The sequence below is a fragment of the Equus asinus genome, chromosome 11, assembly GCF_041296235.1.
Source record: "Equus asinus isolate D_3611 breed Donkey chromosome 11, EquAss-T2T_v2, whole genome shotgun sequence".
Taxonomy (NCBI): Eukaryota; Metazoa; Chordata; class Mammalia; order Perissodactyla; family Equidae; genus Equus; species Equus asinus.
In genome coordinates this window covers 47197371-47206695 of record NC_091800.1, presented here as the reverse complement: position 1 = coordinate 47206695, position 9325 = coordinate 47197371, and the positions used below count along the sequence as shown (strand labels likewise).

The window sequence follows — 9325 nt, the reverse complement described above, 5'->3', positions numbered from 1 at the left end:
GTGAATGAATGGAGTGAGTGAGCAGTGGGGTACAGAATTAGTAGGAGATGAAGTCGGAAATACAACAGGGTTCATATCATTTGGACAGGGTTTCTCCATCTCCACACTGTTGGGTACTCTTTGTTGTGGAGGGGCTGTCCTGTGCATTGTAAAATATTTAGAACTTTCCTGGACTCCATTCACCAGGTGGCAGTAGAAACCCCTACCGATGCAAAATAATCACATTTGTCTCCAGACATGGCCAAATGTCCCCTGGGGGTACAATGACCCTCACTTGAAAATACACTGAGGTAGAGCCTTGTGGACCATTGTAAAAATATTGTAAAGGCTCTTTCTTTTATTTGTATCAAAATAGGGGATTATTGGTGGATTTTGAGCCCAAGGCTTATGTTTTAAAAGATCACCCTGGCTACTACCTTGAAAATAGATTGTAGGGCAGCGAGGGAAATTTGGGGATACCAGTTAGGAAGCTAGTGCAGTGGTCCAGGCAAGGAATGTTGGTGAAGCCAACCAAGTTCTAAGGAGTGGAGTGATGAAGATGGGTGGAGCCAACATGATTTCCTAATAGTTTGGATGTGGGATGTGGGAGAAATTGAGAAGTCAAGGTTGATGCCAAAGTTTTTGACCTGAATAACTGGAAGGGTGGAAATGCCATCAAATATCATGGACAAATAATAAAATAAAAATATGGTATTGGGGCCAGCTCTGATAACCTAGTGGTTAAAGTTTGGTGCACTCCGCTTTGGTGGCCCAGGTTTAGTTCCCGGGTGTAGAACCACACCACTCATTTGTCACTAGTCATGCTGTGGTGGAGGCTCACATAGAAGAACTAGAAGGACTTACAACTAGAATATACAACTATGTGCTGGGGCGTTGGGGAGGGAAAAAATAGAGAGAGGAAGATTGGCAAGTGATGTTAGCTCAGGGTGAATATTTCCCAGAAAATAATAAAATATATATAAATATACATATTTATGTAGTATTAGGGTATTTTAAAATTTCAGTTATTTTTCTTCAATAAACTCGAGACAGTACTACTTAAGTCTTAGGCTAAGATCTACTGTAATTTTAAGATATTATAAATATGTAAGCCATTTGGATCCACAATAAATATTGCTCTTCTTAGTTACTCTGTTGTTCACCAGAAACTTCCATCTCCATTATTCTACATAATAAAAATAATATATTCCAACGTCCTGAACAAAAAGAACTTTATCTTCCTTTACATAATTCTCTTCATATTAGTTTCTACATTTCAACTCTTCATATTAAATAACTTGCATTAATAAAAGTAATATTTCTTTTAAACTTTATAGTAAACATTGAGTAAATTGGACACATGTAAAAAATCAGCCAAGCAAACTTCTCAGTGGAAGCTGCAAATCCTCTGCAGAATCCTCAATAAATGCCCTTTCGCCAAACCTTCTCACTTATTTGGTTTAGAGAAAAATACTTCTTGTGAAGTCCACATCACATGCTTTCTCTTTCTAGTAAAACTTTCTCTCTCACATGCCAACTTTCCATTCTTGTCTGCCTCTCACTGACATACATGATAAAAAGGGCATTATGCTGGCAATCTTATTCTTCCTAACTTTTTACTTATTCACTAATTCATAAGTTTGTGAAATAGTAGTAGGCTGTAGGTAAAAGAGAAAAGGAGTCTGTTGTCAAATTAATTTTGAGACACTGCATTTAAAGGCAAATTTCACCTGGTTTCTCTACCCCAGAGCTTCTCAAAGCCTTGTATATGCTGAAGCATATCGGGAAACACCAAATTAGGTATATAGATTACAACTTTTCTCAAAACAATTTGAATATGGATATATTTTTTTTTCTTTTCAACATATGTGTAACATCTTATGGGTCTAATATTCTAAAGAATATACTTTGAGAAAGACTACCTTAATATCCCTAACAAATCTACTGTAACTTCTAACAGGAAATTCAAGTTGTTATATCTTCATATTATCTGCCTTTTGGGGAAAACGTTGTTCTCCATCAAATTCTTACCCTTTTGCGTATGAGTATTCTGCTTGTGCTCTTCCTCATTTAAGCATATTTTCCTAAATAAGTCTTCTGCATATCTGATCCTTAAAGATAGGAATTTTGTAAAATTCTGTTTTCAGTACCTTTGAAAAATGCCCTACATTATATTTTTTTCATCCTTGCCACCACAATTATCTTCTCTATATGCGTGGCTTCTAAGTCTACAGTTTTATTCTGACTTCCTGATCTTTTCACTTTAATTAATTTTTGCCTGTTTACGTAGTATCTCCATCTGTTTAAACAAACTGCAATGTCTCAAATTATATTTTTTCTACCTCTTCTCCAAATTTTTCACTCTGCTGTCTTTATTAGCATCAAAATACTTTCGATCTTTCATACTAAAAATAGCAGAAATAATTTCAGTTTTCCTTTTTGTTGAGACATAATATTCAGTTGGGCTCCAAATTTTTCCACGTTCAACTTTAGTGTCTCTTCAAATTTTATTTTTGGTACAATCTTATTGCTGTCCTTGTTCACTTAATCATCCTTCACGTGAATTGTTAATAGGCTTTTAGCTAGAGTTTCTGCTCCAAGCTTTCTCTGAATAAATCCTCCTGGTGCTGTCATGTTGTATGCCTCACCCACCATCATGGGCTGAATTGTGCACACGCGTTTCTCTAACTCTCTGCTTGCTGAAAGTGATCTAATAATTTCATAATCACCACTTCCTATCATAAATTCTTTTTTATCTCTCCATTCATAATAGATCACTCTCTTCTTTAGCCATCCAAAATACTATGTATTTCTACTGATGTGCTTATTGTTCTACTCATTGTAGGTAAATTAGTTGCTCATATTTCTGTCTGTTCTTTTAGATTATAAGCAATATGGTGCTGTGTAAACTACTTGCATTTGGGGATAATACACTCACTCTCTGTGTGACTTTTCCTTTAATTTAAATAACATAATATACATGAGAATTAATAGCAGAGTCCTTGTCAAGTCCTCTATATTTAAGCTCCAGAAACATCTCCAGTCTCCTTTATATACACTCCTCACAATTTTTACAAATGCCACCACATACTAGGAACTAAAAAGTATTGTTGAACAAAAGAGGATAGTTACATTTCCTTTCCATTCCATTTCCTTTCCATTCCATTTCCATGGGAATGGGGACCAATATTTATTCCATTTGACTGGTGGTGTTCTTTTTAGCAGAATATTCTATGAAGAACTGACACTAATTTTCTGTTGTAAATAAAATTTTTCACAACCAAAGTAACAAATTCAGGGGGCTTTTCCAATCATTTATTCCAAAATGACTTTCCCTTTTTTTTTATAAAATCATTTTTTAAGAATTCTGCTCATAGCTCTAAGGCCAGATAACAATCATTAGCATTTATTGACCTTTTGCAGTAGTAATTTAATCTTTAGGGGAACAAAGTTGATTAATCATAGCTTGACATGTTGAAATTTGGCATAATTTTTTCCCAAAAGTGCTTACAGGACAGCAAGTTCGGGGCATTCAAAGTAATAACTACGGCACATGTTACAAATAAAATGTGCTCAGAAGAGTCTTCTAGAAATTTAAGTCACCAGTTTTGGTAAAGTCTTTCCATCCAGGAAGAGTCTTGCCAAGAGTCCAGATGAATTGAGCACATGCTTTAATCTCACCTCCATCCAGAAAATCCAGGAAAATTATGGTTAACAATTTAAAAGAAAGAAAAAGAATGAATGCATAATAATGAGGATAATTCAAAAGAGTCTATCAATGGGTGAAAGGTTTTGAAAATATGACTGACTTTGAGGATTAGCTAATTTAACAGACATTCAACATCATCTCCTAACATTAAGAGGTTGGAACTCTAAAAACTGTATTTTTCAGATCTCATTAGAGAATCTTATAAGATTTCATCAATAAAGTATACTCATAATAAATTTAAATTTAGAACTGGGGAGACAAATGGGGAGAAAAAGACAGTGCTGGCAATTACAGTGCCAGAGGTGGTAGGTTTTTTGCATCTTTCCAAATCAGCAGAAAACTTTCTGATTTTAGCAGAAAGGCCGTGGATCTGGAACCGTTATTTATAGCAGGAAACTCCTAATTTGGTAGGCTGAGTCTTCTTTTTTTCTTTTCTTTTTTCTCCCAAATCCCCCCAGTACATAGTTGTATATTTCAGTTGTTGGTCCCCCTAGCTGTGGCACGTGGGACACCGTCTCAGCATGGCCTGATGAGAGGTGCTATGTCCGCGCCCAGGATCCGAACCTGAGAAACCCTGGGCCGCTGAAGTCGAGTGTGCAAACTTAACCACTCGGCCATGGGGCTGGCCCCTTGGTAGGCTGATTCTTAATTCTACAGTCTGAATGTGACAGAAAGCACCTTCTAAGGAAGCCCATTTCAGTACAGTGGCTTTAAAGTTCAGAAATTCAGTCTAGATTAAGTTTCTTCAAACTCCCAAATAATTCAATAAACTATTTAACATTATGAGATCAATTCCCCATCTTCATGCTCGTTGAAGTAGATTGTGTTCTCACCTCTAGTCTGACCAATAGAAAATTGTGTCAGGGATTTCTGTAACTAACAACACTCAACAATATGGAAATCTGGGTTTAATAATCTAGACAGATAGGTTAGAAGAGATTCAAGATCGTGTTCACTTTGTGTATAGGATATTGGCTATTCATGTTATAGAATGACAAAACGATCAAGTCATTATCTGTAGCAGTGAAAATGAAGTTCCTATTGAAGGCCAGGCTTTGACACTGGCAGCTGCTATGATAAAACCTTATGGTGACAACAAAGCTTATCTTCCAGGTTGTTAAATTATTTTCAGTGCCCAGTTTCACTTGGTCTCTCATCTTAAAGTTATTTGAATACAGTTGGACCCTGTGTTGTGCAATGAGGACGTCTGGATGGGTAGAATTAAATAACACTGAAAATCAAAATCTTCTCAAAGCCTCTGGGCCTGCCTTGTCATATGAGAGGCCTCCCTGCCCTTGTTTTTGAAGGCTGTCCCCGCTTATTTTGTACTGGCCTCACTTAAGGTCAAGGCTTCCCCAGACACTCCAAGGGATACCGGTTCTCCTTATCTCCCAATAATGTCATTTATTTCTTAATGCCTCCAAAATTCAGGTTGCCACCCTGTGGGCAAGAAAATATCTGACCAGAAAAACAAAAGTTTTCCATAGTAATAATATAAGATTTTGGTTATCTTCAGAAGCATGGAAAAAATGTATGCTAATGGATATAAAACTAGTTGAAAACAAGCATACTGCTAGATTGAGTTGCCTTATAAAGAGAGCTTGAGAGAAATGAACAAAGATTATTAATTATATATCCCAGTTTATGTATCTGCGAGCAGATCCATCTCTTTACTTGGTTAGTAGATCAATTGAACCAAGAATTAAAATTAGTCTATTATTACTGAAGTTGTGATGCCTGCAATTCTTTGTTGTGATAAAATGAAAGAAACTCCAAAACTTGAGGAAATATAAATGTTACAAAGAATTCACTTTATGTAACTTATTTTACTATCCCATAATTATGTGGCCAGTAGACTAAGGAACTCATTCTCAATGATATTGAGGAATATATCATATTACTGTCATTGAAAACACTGCAACGGTTGTTCTCTGTATGACAGGAATAAATATAGGAAATGATTGAAATTAGCTAATTGGTGTGCATGGATATGGTGGAATTCTGTAATGTCAGAGGCAAAGAAACATGTGAATAACATCTACAGGAAAGGTGGACTTGCTTACCATAAGAGGAAACAAGGTTATAATTGGGATGGTTGGCACACTGGAATATGGGTGGTGAATAATTGCTGATCCCAGGACAGAAAGAGATAACCAGCCATCTAAGACTGTACTCTTTTGCATAATCAAAATATAAATCTAAGCCTAGTTAACAGTAGAAAAGTCGAGAATTATCACAATGGAGTGTCATGAACTTTCATCCAATTCCCCCACCTGGTTAAGTTCAGAAAGGTAATGTCGCTCACTTGAAGGAAGAGCAGGCAGGTATTCAAGATTTAATATCTTAATTATGTACCATAAAACTTTCTCTTAAACCTTCCATCCAAAAAGAGACTTGGCCATTTACCAGTATAAATCTTCATTCAGGGAATAAACATTTTCAGTTATTTGATTGATTTATTGAGCTATTAGTAATGCCGTGTGATCCAGGAGTGGTCTACTAATCAAAGTGGATTTGGAAACTGATTCCATCTCACCATGGGTTTTCTATGTTCATCAACTCAACCAATGAGTACTTTCCCAGATCCTCAATATATTAAAATAGATACACTCAACAGTTAACAAAAATACCACCTTGGTTCGCCGAACTTAAAAGTAAGAGTAATTATTGTAGGATAGGGGAAGTGGAATCTCTAGAACCAAAACTCTTTAGCAAAATAGCCAAGTAACAGCAATACTATATTCCTGAGTAAGCTTCATAAATAAGTGTTACTATAAACACTTGAATGTGTGTATAGCATATCCACATTTAACTCATCTGACTGGTCTGTACAGGAGACAGACATGTATTGAAAAATGATAGTAGAAAAAATTACTGCATCCCCTGGCATGAAACTAGCCATCTGCTAAAGGCTTCTTCTCCATTCTCTAAGAGAAAACACAGATACAATTTGATTCAATCTATCAGGAAATGGCAGTATACCCACATTTTCCTACCTCTGTATTACATTAACTCTCCTGTTAAAGGTTCTAATTAACACACAGGGACCTTGATCATTACACTACCCTGTAGCATACATAGCATATTGGGCTATGACATTTATAGTGCCAAGATCTGATGGGAAGAAAGAAACAGGTGCTCTGAATGAGTTGGTAAGATACATGCGTTCTGGAGGCTAAGAGAGAAGCCCCATGAAAATTCCAGGTCTGCCTACTGAGTGGTGTTTCCAGGAGTTGTTTTTTTTGAGGGGGATGATGTCAGGATAGTCCTTCCAAAGTGAAGTACAGATTGCAGCTCCATTCATCTACTACCACTGAAAGAGAAGCACAGTATTGTTTGGATGTTTTCAGCTTTGGAAACAAAAGTACTATAGATAAGTGTACTGTTCTGACTCATTTTACTAAGTAAGTTGAAGGACTACACGCTTTGATAAGAACTCAAAGCAAGAAGATGCTCTCCACCTTGTCCAGGGTTCATGCCCACCAGCACAGTCACTTGTCCTTATGTCCCAATGGACAAAGTTAGAAGACAAGCAGTAAACATCACAAGTATTGGTTAGACTGCAAGGTAAACACACAAAAGTCCATTTAACTCAAAATGCAGCTTAAATATTCCTTATTTGATTTGAAAAATAAGTTGAAAACTATTTTTGCAGTATTACAAATGTGTATATAGAAAAAATAAAATAGAGAAGCAATACTTAATGTCAGTGTAAACTTCATAAATTTAAAATGAATAAATATTGATAATAACTTAGAAATAAAAAGTGGAGAAGGAGGGCAATATAGTAGATCAAAAATGCTGCAGAGATTACCCACAAAATTTCAAAATCCTTTTCTAGAGGTGGATATGCAATAGATATTCCTATTTATGGACTGATTTGGAATGCTTATTAGTACTTGTAATTGTCAACAACTTTTTGCAGTTTTGCCTACTAGAGGAGAACTCTCCTGCTCACTTTACCTCTATCTTTAGCTCCGCGGAGCTGCATGTGCAGAATGTTCTCACCACTGTGCTCGTGGGGGAGGGGAAGGTTCTCCTTTGGTTTCTCTGTTGTCCTTGAGAGATGATTCTGACGTAGGTTTTCATTTTATATGCAGATGATGATGAACCATAAATTATCTCACATACTAGGCAATGATCATTACTTTCACAGGAAGATAAGAAAATTTACTGATACAAGCCTTGGGCAGAGGTGATAAAATTGTTTTTAATTCTGGCAAAGGCTAGGCATTTAGCTCTGTGGACTCTCAGCTACCACATTTCTTGTGTTCTGATCCACGACCTTTGAAATGGCCTCTCCCGGCCAGATTGCTCAACATATCTTTCAAAGAGGGTTCATTCTAGATCATTCTCTCATCTTTGAGTTTCATCATCTTCCAATCACCTTCATTCCTATACTGTCACCCAAATCTTTTTTCACTTTATTTATTTACAATAATTGGTGATGGAAAATGGAGTTCAAAAAGAGTGGATTGTTCAGTTTAACTAGAAGTCATATCACTAAGGAAAGACAGTTCTGCCTTACACACAGGTAAGAAAGTTTCGTTCTTCTTAAAGAAAATTGTCCAGGCATCCATTCCTATAAACAAAGTACGGGAGATATTTCTTTCTATCCAGGGAATTCAGTTCTTTCTCTGAGAAACATCCCAAATACTCCTAATATAGCAAAGCAAAGATAAAAATCTTTTCCTTCACAAAACAGTTTAAACATTCACATTCAGCTAAGCTTAGATGTTTTGGGTTTGCTTTAGAAAATCTGGATTGAATTTTCCTAATCTTAAGGAAAACATTTCTTTAGGAATCAAAATGATATAGACTGTTCTGATGTAACCTGGTGGTAATTTGAGAAGGGATTTTTGATGATTAAAGATGACTGTTTGTATAAATAATACATTATTTACATGAACTGGAATCGAGTTTTTTACCCAGGACGTAAAAGAGAGCTGTAAGAATTGTGTTGGATGTTTTTCCTCAGATAAATGATGAATGGGAAAGAAGCAAGAGAGTTTCTTCAGACAGTTCTTGTGACAGTCACTAAGTGAATTTGTAACTAGATGAAGGCCAAATGGTTATAATTATCTCTGAGTGCAGTGTAAAACAATTTGAAACAACACTGGCACATAACATGCGACACATTGTTGAAATACACTGTTGTAAGAAAACTGATTATAAGTCACAAATAATCATTGTTAAAGCTACTCAAAATTGTGGGAAATAAAGGAGAATATTAGTGAGGTAAAACATTTTATAAAATAGAAACGTGGATTCTGTTTTATAAAATACAAAAGTTGAAATACTTTTTTTCTCATTTTGATGTAAAATAAGGCAAAACTAAGCCAAAAACAAAAACATAGAGGAATCATTATGCTTTAAATCAACTAAACATCTCAGGTTGTCAAAAATATCTATGGACATGCATATGTATATGTGTCTGTGCCAACACGCATGCACGTATACATGTATGTAGTTACACACAGACACACGTATATACACAGATATGCACACACATATGCAATTGATCAGCTGTTTTTTTTAATATGCTAACTGATGTGGTTGCTTAGACATTAGAATTTTGCTAAATAATTAATTATGCAGTTTTCTGGGCATGGTTTCTGGGCAATGATATTTTGAGGC

The 9325-nt window shown here is 35.8% G+C and overlaps 1 long non-coding RNA gene across 1 annotated transcript in view; it reads left to right on the top strand.

Moving 5' to 3' along the window:
- The first annotated feature begins 8065 nt into the window (after positions 1-8065).
- The window catches only part of LOC139039797 (uncharacterized), a 166010-nt gene continuing 164750 nt past the window's right edge, over positions 8066-9325 (top strand). The window contains exon 1 of the long non-coding RNA XR_011493009.1: positions 8066-8222. This is a non-coding gene — a long non-coding RNA (uncharacterized lncRNA). The remainder of the gene's footprint in view (positions 8223-9325) is intronic.